General features: G+C 40.7%; 1 long non-coding RNA gene across 1 annotated transcript in view; it reads left to right on the forward strand.

The window, feature by feature from the left end:
- Positions 1–1,542: 1,542 nt before the first annotated feature.
- The window catches only part of LOC137165607 (uncharacterized), a 118,189-nt gene continuing 107,609 nt past the window's right edge, over positions 1,543–12,122 (forward strand). The window contains exon 1 of the long non-coding RNA XR_010923431.1: positions 1,543–1,704. This is a non-coding gene — a long non-coding RNA (uncharacterized lncRNA). The remainder of the gene's footprint in view (positions 1,705–12,122) is intronic.

The following is a 12,122-nucleotide window of genomic DNA, read 5'->3' on the forward strand; positions in this document are numbered from 1 at the left end:
CTTAGTTTCCGAAAGTAGACATGACAGAGAGAGTAGATGTAATTTATCTGGATTACCGGTGGAAGGGGGGAATATCTCTTAATTCTGGGCCACCCAAAATATGACTAATTTTCAAAGTCCATAAATACGGGTTAAGAAGAGATTAATGGAGGTAGAGACAAGAGGTGCAAACATAATGTAACAATAGCATCACCAAAATGCCTGTGGAAAATATTTAAAGGGACCTGGACATAACCAGCCAACAAACAAAAACACCTTTGGGTTAGGTCCCAAAGGAGCTATGCTGATTTACACCAGCTGAGTATCTGGTGCCTTCCTAACTGTGAAATCACATTCTTTTGACAGGACATAAGTAACTTTAGTATTGTCCTGGTATTACTCCAGTCGCTATCCAAACCACAGCAATTTCTGTCTCTGGAAGATCTGTCCATGACTTTGATCCTGCAATCACACACACACACACACACACATATGAGTAGTCCCATTTAAATAAATGGACTACACAAATATATAAGGTTAAGCACACACTCAAGTTGTTGCTGGGTCAAGGCCTGAGTATTCAGCCCCTTCTTATCACTGTTATTAATTTTTATTATTATTTTATTTATTGGTATTGCAATATCATGTAGGACCCCAGTCATGGACCAGGACTTCATTGTGCTAGGAGCTGTACAAACACAGAACACAAAACATGGTACCAGCCTTAGGGAATTTACTGACCTGAGCACCAGGAATGCTGTCTCCATCATAAAACAGACTAATCTGGAGAGCAGGACTAGACTGACACTCCTACAAACCTGATTTCCTTTTTGCACTGCAGGGTTTGTTTACTACCTAAATATCTCCCAGCTGAGATAGGGAAATTAAACTGGTTAGATTAACTTCTTGAATATAGACAGTCTCATTTTCTAGTTCTCCTGCACCAACAGTGCTGTTTGATTTGGGCTTCCAGCATCACAAGGGAATGTTTAAATAACACAAATACCACCTGCTTTTTCTTCGATGTATTTTATTTGAATAAACTATATTTCTATTTCAAATGGGATTTCAGAACTCTGTCCCACATGCACCTGCCAGCCCTTTTTTCAATAAATTAGTCCCTGCATTTAGGACCTAATCTGCTTGACAACATCCCCTTACTTTCCTGTGACATTTCAATGCAGCACTTGAAGTGTAGTGGGCTAAGGTAAGCCCAATGCTGCAACCCTTGCATCTTTGTTCTTTAGCCCAGTGACTTTCTTTTCTTTGTATTCAAGAACCCCATTATAGACACATGCTCCCACAGCTCTCGCTGCCAATCAGGGGGCACCAGCACTGTCCACAAGTAAAGAGAAAGCAAAACAACAGAGCACGAAACTGAAGATAATAGAGCAAAAGGGGCGGGGGTTTGCGCCCGCTGTTCCGTTCTAATGGCAGACAGCAGCGCCGCACTTGTGCCACTAGGTGGGGCTGTGTGCATTTATAAATGAGCTGCACTCCCCTCCCGCGCGCCCGCACCAGACTCATTCGCAGGATTCAAAATGGCAGCAGTGAGCAGGGCAGAGGTGCTGCCCGGTGTTCAGTGCTCCTACACCCAGGAGGACGCTGCAGGGTTCCTCTCATGCCTTTGCACAGTGCGTGGAAGAGTGCAGTGCTGCAGGAACCACGAACCTAGCAACAGGTTTTCCACCCTTTACTTCTCTGTGCAGCTGGGTTCACACACAGGTGCAGTCCCTTCCTGGGCTAACCCTTCCCAATCCCTCTGCCGCCGCCTCCTCCTCCTCCTCCATGGTAAATTGCTCTGGCCTGGGGAAAACAGGCTCCAAACACTGAAATAGAAGGTAGCGTTTAAACCCTGCTGGGCTTATAACTAAAAGCCCTGAGGGCTCTTATTACTCCTCTCCTGACCCTTGAATGTTCCTGGGTTCTAGCTTACCCCCCAGATTTAATGACCATTTGACTGTGGAGGAGTGAAGTTTAATATCTACTGGTACACTCACTATTGCCCTGGGGTAACTTCAGTGACTCCCAGGTGGTGGGAATTCCTGTGATGCTCTAGCTATGCATTTCTGACTGCCTGAAATGCCTTCTTCATTATATGAGAATGTGAATTTTTTAGTTGACCTGAACCTCCACGAGCTCTACTGTACCTGATCTGCCACCCCTCCTGGGATCCAGAGTCCCCTAGAGTCTCTTTGCCATAGGGGTTGAGCAGGTGCTGCAAGAGTCCCTAGTGCAAAGGCATTTGGGAGTGGGCTGGGAGTAGCTTGGAGGATGGTGGGCAGAAGGGGAGCATAGCTGGGGAGAACCTGCAGCCTGTGGTTTACTATAGGGGTGCCAGTGTTCCAGGTGCACAAGTTAGACCAGCTCCAAGGGCTGTCCTAGTCTGCACTGGACTCCTGCAGTCTCTGAGTAAGGAGACACAACCATCTCCTATCTGTGTCTATCTTGGCTCTGGGATGAACCAGGGCTCAAGCACCACAATATAGATCCCCCACCCCAATCCACTCTTGCTGGTTATATTAAATAGAAGGAAGGCATAATGAATGAACAAACCCACAAGCACAAACTACCCTGTCTTTATCCCAATTTCACTTTTACACCTACTCACATGGCATTTGCTTAAAATTAAGTTTTCTGAGTGTAAATAAAGTATTGGTTTTGTGTTTATACAGTGCCTAGAATGGTGGGGGTAATGATCTGTAACTGGGGTCATAGTCTCTAAGAATATCCAAATAATATTTATGGAAACGCCTCTCTTTTCAAAATCAAACTTGTGCAACTCCCTATCAATTCAAGGGTGTTCATTTTTATTTGTACCACAAGAGGCCAGTGTGGCCCCATGACAAGCTGTTCCTATTCTCAGCTGCTTCAAAACAGATGGCACATTTGTTAGACTTCATTGAGTATATTTTTCGTTTATTGAAGCACAAGGGAATTTCATGTTTGCAGGTAGAACCAGACATAGTTAAAAATTTATATTGTATATTATTTCTTTGTGTACTTATATTGATGGAAGTGGCAGTGTAGCCGATTTATCTTCATTTGTTGGTTTGATAGACACATACTAACAATCGGAGTTGAACGTTCAGCTCCTTTTTGATACAATGCTTATGGAATAGGTGGTGTTTAGTGGGAAATATCACCCAGATAATAAATATATATAATATAGGTATAAAAGCTTGTTACCATTTAATAAATCCTGTCATTCAGATCCTAGGTTCTTGCGGCATCGAATCTGGATGTGCATTGTTCAGCCATGAAGCAGAAATGCAGGAGACTTTATAATAATCCATGTGCTTTTTACAAAAACTATACTCTGCCCATGGGAGCTAGTGTGGCCCAATAGATGGGCACTGGACTGGGAGTCAGGAGACTTGGGTTCTATTCTTGGCACTGCCATATTGTGTGACTTTGGGCATATCACTTCGTTTCTGTTTTGCCATCTGTAAAAGGAGGGAGTGATAGTTAGCTTTCTTTGTAATGTACTTTGAGAGGACTGGCTGGAAAGCACTACATCAGAGTTAGGGTTTATCATATATTTCAAATATTAAGACACATTACTAATCTGTCTCAATTTACTCATCTGAAAGTTGGAAGTAAATATCTACCTCTTTTGGGAAGTGGCAATTTAGCAGGTCACAGAATGAGTCAATAGACAAGCCAGGAAGAGAACCCAGGAGTTCCAGCATACTGCCTCTCTACATATTAGCAAAATGTTAGTGTTATATTTTAACTTGCTACTGAAGATTGCATGTAGGTTAAGAAGAAATGCGCCTAATCCTGAAATGCACTTTTGCCCCTATGTCTTTGACCCTGACACATCTGCTTGCACTTGAAATCAAATCCCGGCAGTTCTGCTTGGTTCAGAAAAAGGCGAGTTTGCAGAGACCGACAGGAAATCCATTTCTTCTCGGCAGATTTATCACAAAAATGCCTAAAGCAAACAGCAAAGTAAGTTTGCTTTAGCGGAGGCAAACTCACACCTTTGCTCTTTCAAAGACCCTGTTTACAAGTAAAGCCATGGCTCACTTTGGCTTTTTTCTCAAACTACCGATCTATAGGTGCTGCCCGAAGGCCCTTGCAAAGGAAAAGTCAGGAGATATCCTGCTGCTATCTTGGTCTAACAGAAGCACTTGATGTTCTGAATATAGAATTGTTGTGTTTAAACAATCTCAGAGTCTGGTGAGCTGAAACTGAAATAATAGCACATGTGCACTGGTGCTAACAAAATCTGATTTATGCATGTAGGATAAGGCCTAGATAAAGTTAAGTGCAATACGAGTTTTGTTAATGTAAAATGCATCATCAGTAAGTCTATTAAATGGGTTATATAGTAAATTAGACTTCAGAAAGGTCAGTTGAACTGACTCTTACCTTTTCTTATTGTAAGACTCCATCTACACTTGGAATAGAGTTGTATTTGAAAACTGTTAAAACAGAGTTTAAACTCAGTTCCACGTGATTTTCCAAGCTGGCAATAGCCCTGTTAGAAACTGCATTTAACCCCTCGCCCCCAAAAATAAAACACCCGAAAACAACAAACCACGAATTATAGAGCCAAGGTTGGCATAAATTGGGAGATGTTGCAAGTGCTTTGGGGGATAGGATTAAAATGCAAAATGATCAGGGCAAACTGGAGAAATGGTCTCAAGTAAACAGGATGAAATTCAATAAGGATAAATGCAGAGTACTCCATTTAGGAAGGAACAATCAGTTGCACACATACAAAATAGGAAATGACTGCAAGGAAGGAATACAGTCGAAAGGGATCTGTGATGTCCCCTCCCCCCTGCAATCCGGACTGGTGTGTAACTGTCACCCCAATTCTTCACTCCTGGGCCCCGACTTACCCGGCTTTGCTGTGTGAACCACCCATTCCTGGGTCGGCCCACGCCCAGCCTCCTGCATGTCATCAGTCCCTCACCTAGTGAAGGAGTGCTTTTGGCCAGCCACTCACGGGACAGACCCCAAGCAAACACCCCCAGTCCCAGATGCAACCCTGGAACTGCCGTCTTGCAGGGTTCAGTCCTGCACCCTGCAAGCTCATTTACACTTGTCCATCAGTTTATCAAAGAAATTGATATGCACCAGCTCTGTCACTAAGTGAGGTCTCTGCACACACTCAATCCACATGCACTGTTTTAGATAAAACAAACAAATAAGTTTATTGACTACAGCAAGATTTTAAGTGAATCTGTCTGATTATTAAGAAGTCAAGGAGTTAATCACAATTAACTAAAAGATAACTCAAATCTTAATCTAAGATTAATATTCCAGTCTGTATTCAGGTTATCACACAGGCTGGTTGTGATGCCTCTTGCAACCAGGCCCCCGCTTCCTGAGGGTAGATTCTCAGTCTTTAGTGTTGCTTAGAAGATGGATTCCAGGGGAGAGCCCAGAGACAGACGCCTCAGCTTTTAACAAGTTTCCCCAATGCCTCCTGGGGTCAGGTGATCTGCCCTGTCTGGCAATGGGCATGATTTCTCCCACTTGAGCCAAAGTGCTCACAGGTGCTTAGGCCAGTCCATTGTTCCTGTATGCATGCCTCTGTGGGGCACAGAAATACAGCTTTGTGTTCATCTGCATCTATTCAAACCATGTGAGACACATTTGGGGATATTACACAGCAGAGTTTCATATCTGTACGTATGTATGACAATGCAGGAAACAAGCTACCATAACAATAATGTTCAGTATGCCATGAGCATTCCAGAAAGACCTTACATGGCATACTTTGCATCAGACAATACACAGTTACACTGCAAGGGTGAACATGAATGATATACAAATCACACCATAAGGCTTTGCCTGGGGTACAGCGTGTCACAGGGTCATAGTAGGTCACAAGCTAAATATGAGTTAACAATCGAAAAATATTGCAAAGAAAGCAAATCTCATTCTGGGACGCATTAGCAGGAGGGATGTAAACAAGACATGAGACTTAGTTCTTCTGCTGTACTCTGCGCTGATTAGGCCTCAACTGGAGTATTGTGTCCAGTTCCAGTTGTCACAGTTGAGGAAAGATGTGGACAAATTGGAGACAGTCTAGAGAAGAGCAACAAAAATTATTAAAGGTCTAAAAAACGTGACCTATGAGGGAAGATTGAAAAAATTGGGTTTCTTTAGTCTGGGGAAGAGAAGACTGAAGGGGGACACAATAACAATTTTCAAGTACATAAAAGGTTGTTGCAGGGAGGCGGGAGAAAAATCGTTCTCCTTAACCTCTGAGGATAGGACAAGAGGCAATGGGCTTAAATTGCAGCGTGGTTTAGGTTGGATATTTAGGAAAAACTTCTTAACTGACAGGGTAGTTAGGCATTGGAATAAATTGCCTAGGGAAATTGTGGAATCTCTGTCTAACTTGCTCTTAAAAATCTTCAGTAACAAACACCTGTCAGGGATGGTCTAGATAATACATAGTCCTGCCTTGAGTGCAGGGGACTGGACTAGAAGTCCTCTCAAGGGCCCTTAGAGTCCTACACTTCTGCTTCTATGTTCTTTAAACTTTTTCCTTACATGGTTTGGTGCTGTGCTTACCAGCTGGCTAACATGTAGTATAGATCGTGGATAAGCGGAAACCATGTTTGGACTGCCTTTTAACACTGCTTTCACCATAGCCCTGTTCTTGATGTCGATGAGTGTAAGCATTTCAATTTAGAAGGGCCCAGAGTCCGTTGAAATGAGTATATATTAGAAAGTGTGTGAAATAACTAGAGAACAGCAAATTGTGGACTTGGTGAGATGCAATGAAGCTTTTCCAAAACCCAGTGATCTTGTACACTTAAAATAATCTCCCTTGCCTTTTCTTTTTAAGAATACGTTTTTAGGTGTATTCTGAGACTAGACATTATTGAAACACACAACTTTTTCTGTATCGTTTTCTGCAGCGCTGAGCTATGAGGAACTTCTCTCAGACTTAGTTAGATGCCATGCATTTTATGAGACCGCTGCTGGGCCTCAGACAAAACTCGTGGGCAAGTGTTTGACTGCCACTTCAAGGAGCAGCTAATATTAACTCAGATGAACAGAGCAGTTATTAGTTAACCCTCTCATTCAACTTAATGAGCTATAACCTATTAGAAAAATATTGGTTTTCAGATGGAAAGAACTTCAACAATATTTTATTTTTCTACCTTTAGATTAGATCCAGCTCCATTCCTTGCCCCATCAACTCGCATGCTAGGGTTGTTCTTAGATTATATATCTAAGGCCTGTTTCACCCTTGCATTACTTCAGTTCTAATTCTGTGTAATATTACCTGTGTAACTGAAATTAGTGAAGTTACACAGGTGTAAAGCTGGAGTGAAGTAGAGGTGAATGATGCCCCTAATTTCTTGAACAACCTAAAAAGCCGGCTTAAATTCTTGAAGAACTGTGCAATCACATGAAAGCCCTTCAGAAACAAAAGTAATAAATTCCTGCAAATCAGAGACTTTTTCAATAATGATACATGTAACCCAGTTTTCAAACTTAAAAGTCCCTGTTGGGTGACCAAATCTTGCAGTTGGATGTTTAATTGGACACTTTGATGTTAAATATGTGTATTGCACCTAAATGCCCAGTTGGGCAACCAAATTATTATTATTATTTATTATCCAAATGCCTCAGCCAAGATCAGGGCCACGTCATGCAAGGCACTCTGCAACCAAATAGTAAGAAATAGTCTAAATAGACAAAGGGCAGGAGGGAAAACAGAGACACAAATACATGAAATGACTAGCCCAAGGTTACATAGCAGGTCAGTGGTACAGCTGGGAAGAAAACCTAGGACTCTTGAATCCCAATACAGTGCTCAGTCCACTTCACTTTTTGGATTTGAATTTAGGCCCTTGATTGAAAATTGGGCCTAGCATGCATTTGTTCAAACAAATATGTAACCTGACAATTTTCATGAGGAAGTGTTGGAGGCATCACTGCTTTTATGAAAACACATTTTAAATATAACAGTTTTTTAACAATTCAGTCCATTTTCTTGATATTTGGGCAGATGCATTCAAAATGCTCATCAAACTGTTCCCTTTCGCTAGCCGTCCTAGGAAATTATTGTTACATGATTGTAAATTTAAATGCAATGGCATAACATGAACTACAGAAAAGAAATGGGCTCTGAAATACATGGCACTGGGATCTGCTGATAGCTTCTTCTCTCTGTATATAACATGTACAGGTGGTTATGCAACCCCATGTTGGTGTGCATGCATATGTTAAACTTTCAGCTATGTTATAGGATTTTTCCTTGGGCTGAAAAGAGGAACTAAAAACATAATGAAAGAGAAAGTATCATTAGAAGGACAATAGCAAATCTAAATTTGCTCAATGAATCAATGCTTTGTTTTGAAAATCCTCTTGATGGCAGTGGAGTCTTAGATATGTTCAGAAGTCCCATCTTTTGGTACCAAATCCTATTATCTAGGTTAGCTCATCTGTATTCAAAAGATCAATGTTGCATTATTACAAAGATCCTTTCAAGTGTAAAAAGGATGGCACTTCATTACAGAAAGTAAAAGAAACTAATCAAACTTTCTTGGTGAAATCATTGACTTTTTTAAGTAAAGGGCAAATTTAAGAATTTGAAAGTCCGAGATGTGAGAGAGCCTCGCTGCTCAGGCTCTGTCTTTCTCTGACTTAAATCTCATGTAATGCATTTCTTGGGTTTTCATGTAATCTGAAGAAGGTGGCACTATGCAGCTCTCTTGATAGATTCCAATTACACAAAGTTGCTATTTGCCCTCCTTGAATCTAATGTACTGTATATCAGTGGAAACTTGTCCACTTCATAAGAAGTTCATTGAATAGAAAGAACAGAGAAGAGAGAAACTGTCCAAAACAAACACCTTACATGCTGTGCGCTAGAGCTGTGCATAATGCATGTAAAACCACGTGACACGGCTTGAAACTCAGACCAGGTTGTCATTTAGGACTGTGTAAATTGTTCACATCAAATAATTTATTGATCTTACTTTCAGTCCACTCCCACTTGTGAATTGTGTCCAAAGAATTGTGAAGTTCCCAGATTCATTAATAATACCTAGCTCTTACATAGCACTTTTCACCCATAAATCTCAAGGTACTCTGCCAAGGAGCTTTACCAAATATTATCCCCATTTAACTGATGGAGAAACTGAGGTCAAGAAAGATGATGTGAAGTGTCAAAGGTTACCCAGCATGTCAGTGACAGAATTGGGAATAGAATCCAGGTCTCTTGAGTCCCAGTCCAGTGCTCTAGCCGCTAGGACATACTCTTTAGTGAATAAGTCTTGCTTTGCAGATCATTTGTAAACACTTGGTTGTGGATATCCACAAATTGTGCTGCATTGAGAGGTGCATAAGTTAATGTTCTTTGTGTTGCCTTTCCTCATTAGGTGACTTATGCAGTTTGCCAAGGCAGGCACAAACTGCAATTGAATATGCTACTCAAAATTCCCTTCTGGTAACTATTTGAGCTTCAAATTTATTTTCATGAATAAAAATCCAGCACCTGATTGTCCACAGAAAATGAACACAAATAGGTTTTGAACACAGCCAAATTAAAATTCAGTTTTGAATTCAAATGAATATTCATAGATCGTTTCTCTGCCATAGTTTGCTCAGTTCTGTCACTGACAGGTTCACAAATTATTTGTGTGAACTTAGCTCAGTTGCATAGCTTTTCGATGAAGTCAGGCAGCATGTGCAGTTTAAAACCAGGTGAATGTTGGCAAGTTTTACAGCATTTTACTTTGGGTTGGTGGGGAGTTGATTTGAACTTAGAACCTTAATCAGATGCTTGGGGAAGTGGGAGGAGGTGGTAACAGTTCCCTCATAGATCTGAGTTAGAGGGAGAGTTTGCATGAATCTTAGCAAAGCAAAATCACAGTGTTTTGCACAGGGGTAGTTCTCATCTTCCAAAAAATGTGTTGAAATTTTGCAGAAATCTGGGTGTATGAATTGAACTCCTAACAAGGGTATGCTGAAGGTATTCATCCAATTGCAGTAGGTTAACAGGTTTTGGATGTCATTACAGATACAAAGATCCATTGTCAAATTCATATGAGGATATACGCATGTACGTCCTCCTGGGCTGCTCAGATATTTTACATGGTCTAATAGCTAGGCGTTCTTCATGCTCTTCTGACACTGGGTATGGGTTTTGTGGATGCTTCTGTAAAATAAAATCATGACCTTCCAATAAGATAATGTGGACTCTCTCCCTAGGTAGAGAGCCAGAACAAGTAAAGATGGTCAAAAAAGGGAAATATTTTGTGACTTTTCTTCCCAGATCGTTTTTAAAAATTGAAATTACAAACATTTTGATCTGTTCTAAATGCAAGGCTGACATCATGTTAGTTCCCACTTGATCCCTCAGAATAGGCTTAAATGGGGCTTCAACAATGTGTAGGCCTCAAGTTGGTCCTGCACATCGTGGTGAATTTCAGAAGAAGTGAAGTCGTGAGATACACTGCTCTAATCACAATTGTGCACTGTGCAAAAATATGAGCTAAGGGGCCTTAAGCAGCTGCCAGTGCAGTGCTTGAATCTAGTTAGTGCTGAACTGAAAAGCTTTCATGCTCATGTAATTCAGCTCTTCTAAAAAGAAAATTCAAGTTGTGACCCCTGGAATTGACTGTGATATTTGCAGTATGCCAGTGGCATTTCTAGGAGTTAGCATCTGAAGTGGCAGGTTGGTTGGTAAACAGTTCCATGGGACACTGCCCCTAATTATTCTCTGGTGTGCCGCTGGCCTTATTAATTCAAAACAATAATGGTGATACAATCTGATGCTTAATAGAGACGTGTTTTATCAACCCTTTAATTACTGTGTAAATATTGATAATTTAAACACTTCTGAAGAGTTGCTACTGTTGCTGCTATTTACAACTGGAGTGACAGGCCTTTCCTATGGGATGGCAGGTACTACACAGGCAGACACATCCTTTTACTGCTCTCTTATATGGTATGCTCAATAACAAGGCAACTCCCTTTGTCTATATTTAACAGCCATAAAATAAAACGCCATAAGGCAAATTGTGAGTCCAGTGCCTGCTCAGATACAAGTCCAGATTTCCCTGCTCATTGAAGTAAATGGAAAATATCCCACAGACTTCCCTGGGTTCTGGATCAGGCTCGTACTTACGATGTCTTTATGAAAAATACCATGCTGAAAACACATCCACCCTCTAATCGCAGAGGAAATATATAGCAGAATGTTGGGGATGGTTTTTATTGAGACTTAAAAGAAAATATCGGTCCTCATTATTCAGTGTCACCTTTTTATTAACACACATTGAAGTCCTGCACTGGTAGCTGGATGACATGGTAGCTGGATCATATAGCCTAATAGGTTTTCTCCCAGTTCTACATTCATAGAGTAAACTCAGCTCTCCACAGTAGGGTAGTATGGATATAAGGGAGTGTACAGTTTGGCCTTAAAGCCTCTGATCTATAGCCCCTTGAAGTCAATGGAGAGATTTGCATAAGGCCTGATAAATAACAGAATATAAACTCTTTGCATGTCATGTACCTATATGAAATATCTGTTTAAATACTTTGAGCCTTCTCTGTATTAATGAGCCAGGAGATGCCCAAATCAGGATGTCACTTTATCATGTTCTGCTGTCACCATTTAGTTATCAGCTACTAATGCTTTTCTGTATTTTTAGTGCACTAGAGTTCTCTATTATTAAATCTTATTCATAGGAACGAAAATGATTCAGAGTATTAAACACAGCTGTTATCTCACCCTCTCTAAAATTCTTGTAATAGGAATATATTCCACTTCTGTAGCACTGAAGGATAATACTTACTTTCTCTGGTATCAGAAACAGGCACTCTTGATCCACTTCACTTAATTTGTGTTCATTCAAAGGGATTCCATCTATAAAATGACCACCGTTCACTAGTAGTTTAGTGACTATGTAAAACTAGTTAGAAGTATTATGAATGAGATGTATTAAACTTCTATTGTCATGAGGTAACAAGGTCAAATTGAAATTAATCAGTTGATTTCAAATCACTGGAAAGAGAGGTATTTTACATTTGGCTTTATGGTCTCCACATGTAAATTGTTGTTTATGGGATCACCTGTAAAATCAATTCAGCCTTCTTCCATTTGAAATAAAAAGTAACATACATTTGCCAATTGTGGAAATAGGGACCATGTT

This window comes from Emydura macquarii, unplaced genomic scaffold (assembly GCF_026122565.2).
Source record: "Emydura macquarii macquarii isolate MOO-44397 ecotype Brisbane River unplaced genomic scaffold, CSIRO-AGI_Emac_v2 contig_2768, whole genome shotgun sequence".
Classification (NCBI taxonomy): domain Eukaryota; kingdom Metazoa; phylum Chordata; order Testudines; family Chelidae; genus Emydura; species Emydura macquarii.